The following is a 19,558-nucleotide window of genomic DNA, read 5'->3' as shown; positions in this document are numbered from 1 at the left end:
TAAGTCCACGGAGTATGAAATTGCATGGAATCTCCGTCGAGTATACTTGTTAGGCACGGATAAGTTACCTCTTTCAATATAAGTGGATAAAGTATAGTTCAAGAGATTAGTTTAAAAATATTTTTCGACTTGTTTCTAAGGTATTGAAATCGAGCATTCCTGTTATATACAAGGATGGATGTAGGAATGGATAGTACGTATATTCTCTCATATATAGATAAAGCATAAACCTCTTTTGTACTTTTCTATTTCTAGAACATGTTTTTTTCTAAATAATGGATCTATATTCCAGGATTCTGCGAATAAGGGGTTCGTATGTTCTTCGTATTGCGATACCGCTAGTAAATGATTTCGCATTACGAAGAACAAATCCAAGTTTTTTTGTGCCGCGGGAGACAATGTCAGATATGTGGTATTTAAAAGAGAAATTTGTTTCGTAAATCACGCAAAGATCTCGAATCTCATTTTTTCGTGTTAAAATATTTTTATTAATGTGATAGGGACAGGAATATATCTTTAGACTTGTAATTGTGATGACACTGCATTTCTGGATGCTGAAGGGTAAGTTGTTCAGTTCCGAACAATTGGCAAGAGAATCAAGATATTTTGCAGAAGAATGGAATCGATGTGACTTTTAATAGCTTTGAAAAGTTTGATATCAGCGAAGAGGGTTAGAGTGGTCTTGCCAATGGCCGTTAATGAATAAAGAAAGAGGAGGGGTCATAGGTTCGATCCCTGGGGATTCCCGGAGTTGGTTTTGTATTCGTAAGAAAGATGGTGTCCGTAACTGAAATTCTGACGATGATTGCGTAAGTAGCTAGCTACAAAAGCGAGACACTCTTTTTTCAATAAAATATTATGGTCGACTTTGTCAAAGGCTTTCTCGAAGTCGGTATAAATCACATTGACATGTTCAAAATTATCAATATAGATAGTAACATTCATAAGGTTTGTTGAAGGTGATATCACCTTTTAGCTCCATTTAGCACCTCAAAACACAGTTATTTCAACATTTTCTATGTTCATATTGCAGGTTTCGTATGCTGTTACAGGGTTTAGATTTGTGGAAAAAAACTATTTTTTACATTATTCCATACTACAGGCGCTGACCAAAAATGAATGCCTCAGGGCCTATGTCACATTTGGGGATCCTGTGTGGAGGGTCTTTTTAGGGAAAGGAAGTAGAGGAAGTTATGGGAAGGAAAAATGCATGAGGGGTGGGTAGAAATCTGGGTCAATGTGTTTAGGAGTGACAGACGTATGAATCCATCCCTCCCACTGTGGTACAAGCCGATGGGTCGAGTGAGTCCGGCTTGAGAAGTCAAATTTTGTGTGTCAATTTAAAGTCTTTTTTCGTCTCAGTTCATGTGATAAATATCGTCCCTACCTTTCCTATTTTGTATTCCTCCCCCCACCCTAATTTAACGACGACACATCCCTTAAATATAATATATACATATTTTCAATAAATGATGTGGAGTGAAATGGTAGATTTTCATTAAATACCTTTAAAAGTCTAAATATGTTTGTTGAGAAGACGTAAACAATTTATCTTTATTTATGTTGTTGTTGTTGTCAAACGATCTGTCATCCGTCAAAAGGTTAGAATGAATGGGGCAACAAAACCTGAACTCCCCTTTTCCCATAATTATATGAGTATTTAAATTTTAAATTGCTGTCCTGTATTGCAGAGCCGGATCATGGTTAATGTCTAGAGCACCCACCGAAAAAAGACGCCCCGCGTGAGTATGAGTTGTAAAATTAGTCTTAACAGTTCACCTTCATTTTAAATTTAACATTTTTTATAAAAATACAGGTGTCTATCTATCAAACAGTCTCCGAGAAATATCATTTAATTTGTACGTCTTCACATTCCAACCATTCAATTTTTTAGGTATTGATTCGAAAAACTGACGAACTGAAAACTGGTCCTGAGTCAATCGTAAATAGTGAAATACGATTATATATAAATTATTTGAAATCACTCAATAAAATCACTGAATTTGATTATATTTTATAACGCGTAATATATATATTTTTATCTGTATTGTCTTTATTTTATTTACCTGTATTGTTTTAATTTATTCAACATTATTCTAGTATTGTTTTTATAATTATAATATAATGTATGTTTCATTTTTATTTATCACGCACTCAAACTTAAGTCTTGTACTTCTTGCTACAACACGGCTCAAGTTAGCGTAGCAAGTAGAGAAAATCAGTAAAATGTGACAAAAAATGTAATAAAATTAGGAAATATAAATGTAAATACCTCATAAGGTTAAGCCTAGTGAGGTAAATTAAATAATTATGTAGGAGATTATCGTAAATAGTTATTAATTTATTTAAACGCTCGTTGGGCGTTTATAACACGGATACATTTTTAAGTATATAATACTTATAATCATAATGAAAAACTAATACAGTAAAGGATTTTTACATTTCTGCAAGTCTATTTGCTTTTTGAAGTAAACAATGTTCTTAATGTCGATAGATCGCTCCCCATACGATGCAATCTCTTAGAACATGAATTATACACACAATTTTTGCGCGAAGCAACTACATTAAATGGGGCCTAGAGTCTGGTATTGTATTTATTCGATATGTAATAATCAATCATGCTCACCAGGTTAGGGATGTCTAAATGTCCGTTTTTAAATAATAATAAAATTTTCTTCGCTGTGAATAGATTTACACAAGTATATAGATTTAAATTACATTGTATGAAACTGTTATAACAATATTACTATAAACACCGATTTATCGTCACCGAAAATGAATAAATATGCGACTATGTTATAAATAGCATTGGAAAAGTTTCACTTGATCAATTTTAGTGGTCTTTTAATTCACTACATTTCCGACAATTTTGGCGCCCTTTAGTTTGTTTTCCATTGCTCCGGCCCTGCTTAATAGTTCCTTGTGCGTGCCAACACGCCTTTGTTCCTGTAGATCGATTCTCCCTCCATAAAACGCATATTTCATACGGTAGTTATAAATTAGAACGGATCTGGTATTATATATTAAGTTACTTCACTGCAATAAATTTATAAAACAAGGTTATGGTTCCATGGCAACCCAGAACAGCGGTAATTCAACACTATTAAAAATAGTGATATAAAGTCATTAAAAGCGATGAAAAAAGCATATAAACCTGACCTAACGTAAGATATTTAACCTAGTTTTTTCTTCACTTTTTATGACTTTATACCACTTTTCAAATGGTTTTGTGTTTTGAATAAGAAACTTTAACTTGAATAAAAAATATCATGGCTTAAAAACATATATAATTTTAGATCAACGACCGCAGATACTGATTCTAATGCAGTTACAAGTAGAATTAATAATTAATAGACCTTACAGAAAAAAACAGAGTACGAATGACGTCACGCGTACCCCGTCAAATTTCGGTCGTTTTGGCGAGCTTCGAAAAAAGTAAAATTTGATAATTATTTTAACTATGTAATCGACATTTGTAAAAATTTGGTTTTTAAGTCAGAAGGTAAAAATTCAAGGAAATAAATAAAAAAAAAATTATCAGGAAATATGCTGTTCTGCGAAGTTAAAATTAATTTAAAAACCACCATTAGGCAGGTACTTGTCAGAAATGATTAACTCAAAAATGATTAGCTAGACGACGTTTCCTTACTGTTCGTTTATTCGGTAACCGGGCAACTCAAGGACAGTGATAATTCAACACACTCTTTAAAAGTGATGTAAAAAACCAGGCTAAATAGGATACTTTTATTTAAGGTTCATAGGCCATTTTTTTCGTCACATTTCATGGCTTTTTTATCACTTTTCAATAGTGTGTTTAATTGCCACTGTCATGAGTTGCCATCGAACCGTTCATTCGTATCATATATAGGATAAAGCCAAAATATTTTTTCTTTTCCTTATTTTCTATTCTTTCTTCTTCCGTTGGTCGATGACGAACCTAGGAAATGCCTTCACTCCTGCTGGTTTTCTGCTACCCCTCTTTCAATTCCTTATACCAAGAATATGGTGGTCATCTCGCCACAATACTAATACTAAAGTTTAGGTCTCCTAATAGTCCTTCGTCCTTCAGGCTTGGTGTAAAAGCCTTTTTGGCTGTCGGCTATCCTTAATCATTGCTATACGTATACATGTCCTGTCCAGCGGAGCCATATCACAAACATTCAACACAATTTTATTATTTTAAAAACAATGTCAATTTTTAGATGTTTTTAAATAAAAACATTATAAATCAGAACTATGTAAATATAATTACATAAAGCATTAAATAATAAAATAAAAATAAAAAGAGCTTCTTAAGGCATTTTACCAGCAGCAACAAAACTTGCCATTAATTAACAAAAACAAGTGCCTAAATTCAACAGTATTGTGTGGAAGCGTGGAGCGCGGGGAGCGGGGTATATCGAAGTCGAAAACTAGGTTTTTACGTCACTGTAGAAACCTAAATGAGATTTTTTAAGGAATTTTACTCGTAATTTATATCAATAAACAATGCAATCTGGTCACATACCTACCCTACCCATGGTTAATAATCCTTATATTTCTCAGGAACGTTTTGACATAAAAATGTCATCTTATGCTCAAATTATTTTTATTTTTGTTTATTTAAAATTTTAACTCTTTGATTTTGGACATACACCCCACCCCATAGTTAAGAAAAAAAAACGATTAAAAAAACAAGATCTCGAGAGTCGTCATTCCCATATACCTCGACTAATTTTTTTAAATATACGGCAAAAACGAAAACAAGTGCCTGAATTTTGCTATTTTTGCCGGGTAACGCCGGGCGCGATTGATCACCACTCAAAAACTTGGTTTTGACATCACTTTGCCAACCCAAACGATATATTATAAAAAATTCAAAACAACCCACCTTGTGCAAGGAGTTGCCATTTTTTGAGCTATATTGACGGGACTACAGCGTTTGTTAGCCACTGTAATATTTCTATTAATTTCTGAGCTCATTTAATTTTGCAGTGCGGCGCGACAAAAGTTTCGTTGCAAAACACTTCTTTCATGTTACCCACATAATATATTATATATAAACGTTAAACTATGAAGCAACCGAGTATCTTAAATCATCACATGTCACATGTTACACATTTAAAACTACCAGGTGTGATTGCGTTGCGTCGTTGTCACCTATTTTGTCATCATAACTCAAAAGTTCTCGTGACATACAACACAGCAGGTTCAAATAGTTATGCGTTAGAATGCGGAAACTTCATCACCGTTCCACTAAACGCAATTCCCTTTAACAATTTTTGGTGGGCTGAGTAGGTTCATAGTGTATACGTATTTGTCATTAATGTACGATTCGATGTAAATAGGGATCCACTCAAGTGTACTCCCATTTAAATTTCGAGGTCCATCAATATTTTCTGGCTGACCTGGACCCGTCGCAAGTTGAAATCGACCTCTGGGGGTCCATATACACAGTGGCGGCTCGTGAATTTTGGATATACTAGAATGCTAATATTGCAAAAAATACCACTATTGATGTTGTAGCTGAAAGTATATATATATTTTGAAAATTTGATTTTTTGTATGAAGATTTTCAAGAAATCCGTGCCAAACTGAAATTTCCTGAAAATCTTCACATAAAAATAAAAAATCATTTTCAGCTACAACAACATCAATAATGCCATCAAAATAAAATAAAAAAAATACCGGTATTTAAAAACTTGAATTACAACATTTTCATCAGTTCTAATATTGTTGTAGACAAGGGTTGCCAATGCATATGTTCTAAAATACCCACAAGAGATGAAAAAATATTCAAATTCACCACAAACCCCCCGCCCCATAACTTCCTTTACCTCCAAAAATAAATAAATTCTGTTGAAATCAGAATTTCATTTTTATTATCTAGTTATTTTTGGAATTTCTCTTTCGTTCGGGTTTTTTTTTTAATTTGCTGCAAAAGAAAACCAAATATAGTACGTTTTCACAATTATTGGAAATATCAATTTTCAATATTGGTTGGATAATCAAGAAATGAACAGAATCAAGGCATTTTCGAAAAAAAAAACAATACTTGAAACATCTTAGAAATCCCCAGTAATTTGGGGAATTCTCCGCTAGTTGGCAACTTTGAAGACTATCGATAGACTATCTCACGTAGACTGATTATTATAAATCAGCAGATTAAGTTTTGCGAACCAAAAGGTGTGTTTTAATGTGACGGTGTTTTATTACTTTTCAATGACGATTTATAAATTCTGGTACACGAGTATAAGAAAACTTATGTATTCAGAATCAGCGTTTGTTGATCTATATGAATATATTTTTTTAAAGCCATAATATTTTTCAATGATGTTCCTTATTAAATAGTGTGTTATCCATTTAATGATATAAATATAGCATGATAATAGATGATACATACATGGATTAAGAACATTTTTCACACTTGTCCCTTCTACCGTTAATATTTGAACAAGTGACAGGTGGGAGTCTAGCACGTAGCCTTTGAAATTGCGCCAAGGGACTTATCGATTGCAGGTACCCTAAACAGGTACTTACCACACTAGCCAGTACTGCTAGTAGCCCCCCTATGACTAATAATGAATTATTATTCACGGTTCAGAGCTTCTTGTATTATAGGTGGTGTGTGTTATACAACAAAATAATGATTAAACGTGTTAATTTTATGCAGGACAAGGTAAATGTAAGATATCTTCTTCCTTAGTGAATTTTATTCTTTTATGTATCAGTACACATATTTTCAAACCGATTTTCTATGACAGTCAGTTATTTTTGTTGGGTAAATTATATTTATCCAAGCATTTGCAATCAGTTAATCGTCATTATTATATTTCAACTTATGAGCGGTAGTGTAAGAAAAAGGTATTTATTTCAAGATTGGAAAAAAAAATCAATAACCATTGATAACTCCGTTGTGACATCTCCCTCTTTTCAATAACGGGATTGTGTGACAGAAAGAGAGATTACAACGGAGCTCTCAGCAGCAGGATTCAACTATGTATCTTTTTAATATTAATAAGTACCTACCTACAACTTTACTGTAATGTTCACTTTTTAAAATTGTATTAGAGAAGTAGATACCTACAAGCCTAGACGAATAAAAATTGCTACGTTTGACTTTATTTTGATATTCGAATACCCTTTTCAGGTTAGAATTAGACTTGAATTTCTGACATTCATTTGTTTTTTAAAAGGAATAAAAGTTTGTATAGATGCGTTCATTCGGAATACTCACAGTCAGTTTGCCTTTATTCATTTAATCTTGCATTTTAGTTACGGTAGATAGAACTCGTAAGTCTAAAAGTTTATACTGCTGTTGCGATATGGTATCCATGGTGATCTAACAAAGCTTCGCCTCGAGGGGGGATTGTATGAAGCAGCCGAAACGTTTTCACAATTCGTCAGTTGGTACCGCGAACTGCAAGTTATTTATTGAAAATGTCTCAATTTCACCTGAATTTGTTTCAATCTTCATAGAATCTGTGATGTATTTAAAAAGTCGGTGTTTTGATGTTTTGCTGAGGAGTTTTAGAATGTTGTTCGAGAAATTTGGTGGTTAGGTGAGTCACAATACACATTTTTCCCCTCGATTAAAGAATTAAATATTTTAGAAACATATTATAATATACAGAATTGCGGTCATTAGATTTTTAAAATAGCTATAGTTAAGGTTTAAAATAGCAACAACAGCTGAACAGACTGAACAGCTGTATAATTTTTTGACTGTGGTAAAAACTTTTAAAATTGGTTCCTCTTTTGTTTTTGGAAGTTGAAAGGTTTGTTAAATACGGAAACCCTCAAGTTTAAAATGTATCACTATGAAGATGCCTGTAGAAGGGTGTAACTAGTTTTGAAACAAATAAATACTTTTTATTATAAAATATTAGAAAGCAATTCCATCATGTATTAAGAGTTTCTCTAATGGAAATACGTACCTAATTCAGGCTCTTTTTAAAAATAATTTTATATTTAACATTATAATACCTTTTTATGTCTATTTATATATTATTTCTGTAAATATATATTTAGTTTCAGTTATTAACTTTTTTATACGCCCATGGGGCTTTTACATTGGTTATATTCAAATGTTTACAATTTTTTACTCAATAATTATAAAAAATGGTTGCAAAAAATTATTTCTTACCCTTACTTCTGGATTACAACTGGATGAAACTAAAAATAAATTATAATAAACTGATATTGTCATAAAAAAATGTTTGAGTATATCGAATTGTTTACATTAAAAGTGTCAATATCATTGGTATATTCATTTGCTAAAATATGTAGAGGAGGAATTGATGAGTTTTTGAATAATTTGTTTGTGAATTGTGACATTGAAATAGGTCGCCATGTCTAGTGTGTCGAGTAGGTACTCTTAAATTGACGAGGCCCAGAAGTTCGCAAGAGTCGAGCCCCAAATTTACAATTTAAAAAAGATACATAAGGTGCTTATTCTACTATATATAAACGTACATTAATTTATTACCTACACATAACGTACATCAAATTTTGACTACATCAATTCGGGCATGTGCAATTATTGTGCATCGACTAATATTAATATTTGGATAACTTGCATAGCGCCGTTTTTTGAAAAATCACTTCAAGGGCGCTTTAGTCGATAATCTTGTAAAAAAAATTGCACAAAAACATGTATACGAAAAAAAATAATTTAGGGGTCAAAATGAAGTAATATATTTATATATAGCTTGACCGTTTTACACAATATCCCGAAAATGTGTACAATTATTCATAAAACTTAAGTTTATAAAACTTTTTTTCATTGATAGCAAGTAAAGAGGATGAACAAAGAAAAGTACATTCGGAGAATAGATGACAAGTGAAAGTGGATGGAAGAGGAAGACGGGTATGCTCACATACTTGAGTCGAATCATGTATAACAGAGGAGCTAGAATATTACCGTGTTTTGTTTAAATTTTAATGGACTAAGGAGCAAATACTTTAGAATAATTATGATTGTGTAGATACCTCCAACTTGATGTTTGATTTGAAATTTGTTGAAATTCTCCGAAACAACCGTCTTTAAGGTATAGTTTATACAAAGCGATGACAAAACAAAGAATAACAATAACAGGACAGGACAAAACAACTAGAACATAATATGGATAAACAGGAGGTAGTTCGTGCACAGAAATTAAAAACTTCTGACAAGACATTTAAAAAGGGTACAATAAGGAGGCAACCGAAAACAAACAATTGCCGGAAGTTTTAGAATATGGCTTATTATTTATTTATTTATTACACGCCCTAGTGGGCTTTTCTTCAAGAAAAAAAAATACAAGCATTTTGTATCAGAGTAAACACTTAAAAATTAATACAATAAAGAAGAATGTAAACATAATGGCAAAAATGAATCCTCACGCATATAATTGAATTTAAAGGATTCAACAAAACAAAATAGTAGAAACGTAGAAGTTATATGGGTACATAGGTATATTTGTGTCTAGAATAATAAAAGTGATAGAATATACAACATTTATACTGATTAGTTTTCAAATGAAATATATCACACAGATCAGAATATTTGTTTCCGAGATTGTGAAGTCTCGGAATTGGAGAATTTTGCTAAGCTAGTGTCCTGGTGTTATTGAAGTAAAAAGGTAAGAAACGGTAATCCTTCGTTAGCCTTCAACAATTTCCAGATTACCAAGGTTAATATTTGTTTGTCTGACTTTGAACCAAATATTCTACGACTCCTAAATAATATATTTCGAATGAAAAAATTAAACAATAAGATTTGATTGTTTTGTTAAACACCTAACTTTTGTAATTTAATGTTAAATAGGCCCTCTAGTGTTAATAAACTGCTAAACTACTTCCATATAAGCTTTGTAGCGTAGTTTGTCTACATCGCGTGTCGGCCAACTTAGGACTATTACTTGCCAACTATTTTATAGGCAAAACTGGGTCGCAGTTTTTATTTAGAAACTTTTCATTTTGTGCGATTATATGACCCAAACGCACCCACGCACCTTCTTATGGAAATCAATTATTTGTTCATATTTGTTTATGACTATATCCGTGGTAGATTGGCAAACTCCTTGCCTCGATTTAGAAATATGGGTACAGAACCTAGTTTGGACAGTTAAAAATTGATTGAATTGACATGATATCTTAATACCTCAATTTAGAATAGAAGATACTCTTGTACTCTTATAATGTATTTTGTCAATTTTCTTGGAAAGAACTAAATAGCTAGGTCCTTTCCAACTTCTTCACAACTCCTTTCCAACCTCTTCACAACTCCTTTCCAACCTCTTCATAATTCCTTTCCAACCTCTTCACAACTCCTTTCCGACCTCTTCACAATTCCTTTCCAACCTCTTCACAACTCCTTTCCAACCTCTTCACAATTCCTTTCCAACCTCTTCACAACTCCTTTCCAGCCTTTTCATAACTCCTTTCCAACCTCTTCTCAATTCCTTTCCAACCTCTTCACAACTCCTTTCCTTTCCGCTCCTTTCAGCCTCACAACATACCACAATTGGTGATTCCAAACTTCCATTGGCTCCAGACAGGGCGCTGCTGGTTAGGAGCAGTTGAGACTCTTGTGCGATATGCACATATAAAATACTAGCTGACGTGTACCCAGCGTTGCTCGACTTTTATCTACTTTCAATAAATATTATATCCATGTATTTTATATAAAAAATTCCGGAAGAAATTCACTAAATGATAGTGAAAACCCGATCAAACTCCGTTGCATAATTTAGAAGAACTAAGCGCACAAAAAGACAGACGCGGATAGTGATATTGTTTTATACTATTTAGATATAGGTACCAATGTATTGTCACGATTAAAAATTTACTAAAAGTTTATCAGGAAACGGCCTGTAATCGAGATCTTTGATATGAGACATTTTTTGATAGGAATATTGTTCATATTGTAATGAGTCACAATAGAATTTTTGTTACTAGAGAATGATATAAAATTACACTTATGGAGAATAAAAAGAGTTCATTGTAATTACGCCACTCTATACGCACTCTACACGCATAATATTACATTCATATACAGAGATGCTTTGTAAATCTTAAGGTAACAATATCTTTGATGAATATTTCGAAATATAATAATAATGTAGTTTTAAAAGAAAATATTGTTAATTTTTTATGATAAACATATTGTTTATATATACATGTTTATAAAACAAGGTTTTTTCAGCATGGCACGAAGGATAATAAATTATTATGAGCAATAATTAGAAATAATCATACAAATTGAAAATATCCCCCACACCTTCTGATTGTGGTCAGGTGCTCTGAAACTCAAAGCTACGTCGGCTTATTCCCAATCCGCCATTTAATTGCTTATTAAATTTTTTCACCTGTAAATATCCAGTATTATTTTTGTAGGAAAGGCTTTGTTAGTGCTGAATTTCCCACTAAATTATTATATATAAATTTGTTGGTGAAATATTGTTCGATTCAGGCGAGTAATTATGGCTTATAATAATTTGTTATCCTTTGTGAAAATATTGTGTAAATTCCACTATAAGTCATTGAGCAAAGAATGTGACTTGGTTATGAAAGCAAAACAACAACATAAATTGTTCCTTTACTGTCTCACATTGTTTCATTCGGAATGTTCAAGTTGCGCATAGTATTTTAATATTAAGATCTAAGTAATTAGGTCAAGGTGAAATAATAATGTTTATTTTTTAATGGAATAATAAGTACCTGTATGTAGTTAGGTTATGTCGAAATGATAAGATAAAAAAATTATGATAAATATTTATTTTTATTTTTTATTATTATTATATTAACCAGTATACATTTATACAGTACATAAACTATATGATTCGTCTACTTTGCTCTTAAAATGTTCATCCTTCTGATGTCTTAAAAACCAAAACCCCACTTCACACTTTATAAACCTTCAAATCACGCCGTGGAATCATATGTATGTACATTATATGTAATACATAATATTACGTTGCATTTTAAATGTTATTGTTTTACTTGTTCACATTGTGTTACTGTTGTGTACATTCTTACTTGTATTTGTATGTATAAGGTAGGCGACACATTACGCTATAAGCATCATGGCTTGGCCTATTTTAGCGTACCGCTCGCCATACACTACCAATGGGAATGTATGGCGAGCGATATACTGAAATACCAAACCAAACTGATTAATTATTTATTTAATCAAAGGGCGTAACAAAAATCTTGTTTGGATATGTGCTACTTTATTTATTTGCCTACCTTATACATACAAAATTATAAAATATGGGCAGTTAGAGAAATCGATTTTTTACGATTTTAGAGACAAGCTTGGCAATTATTTTTGATTTAATAATTTTGCCTTTTTTACTATGAATATATAAAACAAGTAAAAAATGTATTATTAAAAAAAATATTTTGATAGGTTTAAACTTTATTTTCAAACAACCGATTTACGTTCGAATACCAATTTGTCCTATATACATTTTAATTTCCAACACAAAAAAACACCCTTTTACGATGTTATATTTTATTATATTTACTTAGTAGATTGAGAAAGATAATTTTTTTAATAATTTTAAGTAACTCCCAAAAATATTGTCAAAGTTGCCTAAAAAATCGTGAAAAATAGAATTATTTAAGCACCTTTATTTTCTAATTTAAAACATAAACTATTAAAGAAGCACATATCCGTACTAGATATTTGCTAAATATTTTGATTTAAAAAATAATTATTCAGTTTGGTCAAGTATATTATCATAATTTCCAAAGTGTATGAAAAAGGCCGCGAAACCGTTCCTCTTTATAACACACAAAACTATATAAACTGAATACTTAACGCAAGAAATGACCAACATAATATAATAACACGTCCCCTATTCACGTAAGCCTGGCTATATTATGATGGCACATCTATTGAATACATATAACCAGAGGCGGATTTGCCCTTAGGCCTATGTAGGCCCGGGCCTAGGGCGGCCAGATATTAGGGGCGGCCAATCGTGACATAAAAGTCACAGATGATAACAAGAAATTACTTCCTAAGTACCTAAATATTCTACGTACGAAATAGCGATATGCAAGAGCGTGTTCACACACAGCACACAGCGCGCCCCCACGCCCCGCAGCCGCCCTCGCCACACCTATCATGCTCCGTCGCTCGCCCGCTCGAGTATTTCCAATCCCTACCGTGATTCAGTTGCGCTAGTGACTGAACCGCGTTAGGTATTGTTATGCATAATAGCGTATTCACACACAGAGCTATAATATGCGTGGGATGGCGTATTTCAGCATATCGCTCGCCATACTTTCCAATTTGGAATGTACGGCGAGCGATATGCCGAAATACGCCATCCCACGCATATTATAGCTCTGTGTGAACACGCTCTTCATCACCTTACAAAAGCTATAGTAAATAAATAAATCAGAGATTATAAAATAATACAATAATAAGATGTTATTTATGCCAATTATGAACTTTCCACTGATGATAGTGAAAAATAAAGTGTGACATTATAAAGGTATTTTCTTTAAAACATAAAAATATATATATATTTTTAGTTAAAATCTAAAAAAGAATGGTGGAGGAACGTAGGAATAGGATTAAGAGGCAAAGGATTTTTATTTCTTTTTAGCATTGTTCTAAAGTAGCCAACGGAGTTCGGATTTGTGACATCTATGGTCAAAATAGATAAAGGATTGCAATTTGCAATTGCTCCGTGTTAAAATAAACGGCTGGTCAAGAAAATGTTTTAAATAATTACAATAAATGTTTTACGAATGGGTAGGAAATGTGGTCCATTTTTGGACCGAAATCAATCGCAGAAAAATAAAAGTGGTCCGTTGTCCATTTTTCGACCGAAATCGTTCCAGAGGAACAAACCCGCGTAGGGATTGGAAATACGCACCCGCTCGCGACAAGCGACAGCAGTCAGTGCCGGCAGTGGTCAGTATGCCAGTGTGCGTACAGTACAAACTGTTTTAAATGTTTTATTCAAATTCTTGAAACCTTAGAAAGTATTACAAACTAGCAGCTATTATAGTTAACTAAGTTTTTGAATCGATTTCAATAAAAGTTGTCAATAAAGTAAATTCATTATGTAGTCTATAGTCTATATCAGGGGTCTCCAAACAACGGCCCGCCAATGTCATCAATCCGGCCTGCGACAATCGACAATTATTCAGTAATTGAACTAGCGAATTTACTTTAATTCCACACAGGAGGCTTTGAGGAAAATATTTTCCTTCACGACCTATGTCATCTTAGGTAATGCTGTGTGGAGGGTCTTTTTAAGGAAGGGAAGGATAGGAAGTTCTGAAAAGGAAAATGTATGAGGGGTGGGTAGGAATCTGGGGATTAGTGTGTCCAGGAGTGACATACGTATGAATACATCCCTCCAACTGCGGTGCAAGGCGATGGGTCAAGATAGTCCGGCTGGAAAGGTCAAAAGGTCTCCCTCACCCAGTCTCTTTCGATCCGGCCCGCCACGCAGCAGTTGGGCAGACGTATCCGCCGCCAAGACCTGGACAAATCTCACCCCATGAACCATGAATGATAATGGCAGGAAAATTAAAACGGTTTTGACCCTAGGAACTTACTGAAAAGTTTGAATACTCCTGGTCAATATGATGGGTACTGAGAAAGGGGCGGCTACATGATCTGGGGCCTAGGGCGGCCAAGACTGCAAATCCGCCTCTGCATATAACACTATGTGAAATGATTACTATGTACATTGTAACATGTTTTCTGTATATGACGTAATATTATTATTTTTTTAATAAACACAGTATATAATTAAATAAAAAATAACTGTAAAATACAACATTAAAGAAATAATAGGATATTTCAAAAAACCGTTTCGGAAGCCGTGTTTATTTCACGTATATTTTATTTCGCAATCCTGATATTATCGTTGTGTTGGTAAGGTATTGGTAAACTTTTGAATAATAAAGTTTTACACACTTTTTCTTAAAGAAACCCACGTCTGAATGAAAAGAAACTTTCTGGCATTGTTTTATTGTTTGATCGAAACATGGCAAGGATACCGTGCGGTCAGGGGAGGTCAACGAAGTCAGTAAAGAGATATACATAAAATATCGTAAAATACCAAAATTGACGAAAGTTCGCAGTTACGTGGTTATATTAATTTTGACGTAAAGTTTTTATTTTTGTATTTATTCCAGGGAAACTACATGAAATATTAATTGATCGCCAGCCCTTTAAAAACTGCTTTTTAGAAAAAGAACCTCTAATAAATTATAGTTAGGTACTATAATAGTTATGTTGGCAAGCTTTTATATACCCTAGCACAAGGCTGCCCAACCCCAGGCCCGCGGGCCACAATGTGGCCCGCGAACGAATTATAAGTGGCCCGCGTGAACCATTTTCAAAAAACAAATCTAACCTGTTGAACTTACTTTTTAAACAAAAATACACCGGTTTTTGATATAATATTTTTGCGTCCGAAATGGAATCTTGTAGCCACCCCCCCCCCCCCATGGAATTTCGAAAAATTGTTGTGGGGAATCATATATTATGTTTTTGGGTGCGCAGAATTTTTTCTCAGCCAAGTTCCGTAACCACCCCCCCCCCCCATGGATTTCAAATATTTTGTGGGGAGCACTCATTTTGAATTTTTTTTGTGGGGAATTATGTTTTATAGAAATTCTCTATAGAAATTCTCAGTGATTTAAAATCGTCAATTTCGCCCAGCTGTTAAAAAGGTTGGGCAGCCTTGCCCTAGCAGTTTGTCTAGGATATTCTAGATCCTAGTAAGTCGGTATTATAAACAAAATACCTGTTTGTTTTTCTCGATTTTATTGAATCGAGCTATTGAATTAACAACAGTTGGTTGCGTAACCTGTTCCAATTATTCTTATCTCCTTTCAACCTTTGTTGCCTATATGCCCTCGATATTTTCTAATCTTTATTATCTGAAGCTTTTGCATTTAAAAAGAGTTGAAAATGAATCAAAAAGACAGCTGTAGTCCTTCTGACCTTTTTGCAGTATTAATGACTTACAATAATGACTTTACAAGGTAAAAACAGTAAATTCTATTCAAAATAATAATCTTTGTGTTGTTTTGCTGGTTATTTTTAGCTTATCTTTATTTTGCGATAGGTGTAAAGCCATTTTGTAAGGTTAAATACCAAAATGCATAAACAATAATTATCAACATCCGTGTATAAATAAATGTCTGTCGACAAAGTTGTCACATAACAAATAATTAAAGCAGAATTATCTCGTATCAACGTTGATAGGTGGAGATTTTAACATTTTGATTGGTTTATGTAAACTAAATAAACCGTAGTTAGATTGTATTAATTTATTAACCACATACTCCAGATCATGGTATGTTTTATGAAAATTACAGAAATCATAGATAGGTACTTCAAATAACATATATAGTAGGTAGGTACTTTCAGTGTTTTTTTTTTTAAATTCTTTTTAAAATTCTTTTTGACACATTTACACGTCAATTTATTTATTATTTCGGAGAGAAAATTTGTTTAATTTTATTTATTTTTGATATCGCAAATGATTCCAACTGTCGGGAGCCAGCAGGACTATGATATACAAAATTAGGGTATGTTGTGAGTAGGGAATGCAATCCCGCAAGAAAATGTCAATCCAGGTATTTGCGGGACTGAACAATCTTAGTCCCGCTGGATCCAGGTATTTGCGGGATCCAGCATAGTGGACTTAGATATCTAATCAATCGTATAATAAAGACCTAATACCTTGATCAACCAACCTTGTTTTTAGAGTTTTAAATTTATACCTATAATAAAACAAGTTCTTTATTGATAAGTATACCTTTAGTTAGACATAGGTAAAGTTTTAGTCATAAATTGGCAAAGAATAGGATAAGACATAAATTTACATAACATACCCGCCTCGGAACAGACATTGTCTAGTGAGGTGGGTAAAAGAAATCTATGTACACAAATGAAAATAAAATAAACGCCCGGATTGCCGGCACTGAAACTGAAACTTAAATAATAACGTTCACACGATAAATAATATTCTTTTACAATGAGCATCATAAGTTTAATTAAACATTATGTTGGAAATAGCTTCGTAAAAAAGTTAAAGTATTAATTGTGTCATCTGATAAACGGCTTCTGATATTGGACACAAGGTAGCCAGCGGCTGAAAAAGCTTGTTCAGCTTCCACGCTGAAGAGTAACACGTATGAGCTGCGCTTCTCTGTAATCCCGCCAGTCCAGCGGGATCCCGCAAAATTTTCGACCGAGATTAGTCCCGCAAAATGTCTGCGGGATCTCGGTATTTCGGGATCCCGGTATACCGGGATTGCATTCCCTAGTTGTGAGGTTGAATAGAGCGGGGATGGGGAGGATGAAGGTTAGAAATAAGAATCCAGCTTTTTAGGTCTGGACAATAAACAGTAAAGCTAAAGTCACTTCAAGCTACGCTTTAGGTTCTGCTTTCAAATTTCACCAGCGCGATGGAGCCATTCCTGATGGCCCTCTGGAGACAGGAGATGGTCAAATATCCTCCACAAAAGGCTGCTTGCATACATTTTTCACATCTTTCCCGCGTTACTTTTTTCTTTGTTGTCCTGTTTGTATTTCATGAACCTATTTATGTATTGTTATTTTGTATAATTATTTTTTCTTATTATTTGTCTAATTTATTTTTCTTATTATTTGTGTGATTTCTTTTTGTTATTTCAAAATATGGAATGTATTGCACCCCTACATACATTCAATAATATTATTATTATTATTGCCACTGAAAAAATCTACCTCTACAAATTGAATTACCAAAGTTTAAACGAAATTGGCAAATTTCAAAGTGACTTCATGACTGTCACACATTTATAGATGCGGTACCTAATTTTTAAAATCATGTGACTTAATTATAGTGATTGGATCATTTCTATAGCGTCGTTTTCGTGAGAAAATAACCTCGAGGGCGCAAGGATTTCCCATCCAAATATGTTTATACATACCCATGTAATTTTATATACTTTCCCTATCCCAATGTTTTTTAGCGAGGAAAGCATTACACCAGGGAAGCAATCAAATTACAATACTCACCTTGTTATGATTGCGTCATCTTACCGATACACTGTAGATAAATCCTTTTCAATAAGTCAAATTGTGGCTGTAGCGATACGAGATATAATTACTAATTAATAATAAATACCAGACAATATCCTTGAGACGGAAGAGGTTCACGTGCTCGGTGATTGATTTATGTCATATCTGTAGAGGATATGCCGTCATGATGAAAATTCATTCAATTTACAGCCAGGAGATATCCTGTCCCCGTGAAACCGGTATACTGCCGGGTCATTGCTTTGTTAGGACTTGGAATACGTTCTCTGAGAATGGGAAGGAGGTTGGAGTTAAGTTGTCTGGTATACATGGCAAACTAATAAGCCTATATTGGAATTTAGAATAGGCCAGAAGAGCTTTGTTTTTTCTTCTTTCTTTAGGTCTTCATTCTTCTTGCCTCTACTTCAATATTTTTGGATCTTCCAGTCTCTTCTTGATGCTTCTTGTGTCTTTTTGTCTCTTTTTGTATCTTTTTGTCTCTTTTTTGTCTTCTTATATCTTCTTGTATCTTATTATCTCATTTTGTATATTTAGATCTCTTCTTGTCTCTTCATTTCTCTTCTTGTCTTTAAAGAAAAGTTAGAATTTCGAAAAAAGTTATTTTCTTTTTAACTTCTACTATTATGTAGAATCACCTCCCGAAGTTAGTGCACTTTACCTCCGGACACCCTACATAAATCGAAAAAAATACTTGGGAGTGTTTTGATGGTGAATAAAAAAAAAAATAATTTTCAACGATTTTTTTTTCAGATTTCTTATCCAAAAATACATACAACCACATGATTTAACTCCCTTAAATAGAAGGCGGTTTGTGGCAGGACAACGTCTTATATTATAAAATGCATTCCAAATGGATGGGTTAAATTCTAAATGGTTTCTAAAGTTAATATTTAAAAATTAATCCTGTGTATGTTTGTGCTCGCAAAACTCGAAAAGTAGTCCACCGATATCGCAGAAAATTTCAAAGTTTGTTGTTATTAGTGCCCGGAGTGTTAGAAGAAGTCTGGGATGCCCGAGGAATACTTAACGCAATACTCTTCACATGAATCAGATACAACGACGAATTAAAGTAGGTGTAATGTAGTTTTTAAAAGTAACATTGTGGTATACACAATAGTGAATAATGAAAGAAGTCAGAGACGCCCGAAAAATACATTGGCAATAGCGAAGCATTGCGGGGATCCACTAGTAACAAAATATTATAACTTGTCGCGTTTTTTTCCACCTATTATAAATTTAACCTATTAACGCGATTGTGTTTTCTATTGGTACCCACACATGTTCCATGCACCTTAATTTAGTTAAACAAACTAAAGTTAAATAAAAAGTAAATAACATTAATATTATTATCCCCTGATTGTTTTTCTGTTATTGATTGAGAACTCAGTACTAGTCATGCATCGACCGTGTGCTCGACATTTTAATTAAACAACTAATTACCTCGTGATACTTGTATTATGCAATGCGAAATCCCACTGATAATTCTGTTTGGTCGTCTTTTTCTTGTCACTTATCAGTTTTAAT

The 19,558-nt window shown here is 33.3% G+C and overlaps 1 protein-coding gene across 1 annotated transcript in view; it reads left to right on the top strand.

Moving 5' to 3' along the window:
• Positions 1 to 7,398: 7,398 nt before the first annotated feature.
• Positions 7,399 to 19,558, top strand: part of Root (ciliary rootlet coiled-coil, rootletin) — an 89,929-nt gene continuing 77,769 nt past the window's right edge. The window contains exon 1 of the mRNA XM_089639582.1: positions 7,399 to 7,541. The gene's annotated coding sequence lies outside the window, so the exon portion shown is untranslated. The remainder of the gene's footprint in view (positions 7,542 to 19,558) is intronic.

This window comes from Hesperophylax consimilis, chromosome 14, assembly GCF_061612785.1.
Source record: "Hesperophylax consimilis isolate HC1 chromosome 14, BYU_Hcon_1.0, whole genome shotgun sequence".
Classification (NCBI taxonomy): Eukaryota; Metazoa; Arthropoda; class Insecta; order Trichoptera; family Limnephilidae; genus Hesperophylax; species Hesperophylax consimilis.
This window is presented reverse-complemented; position numbering and strand designations above follow the sequence as displayed.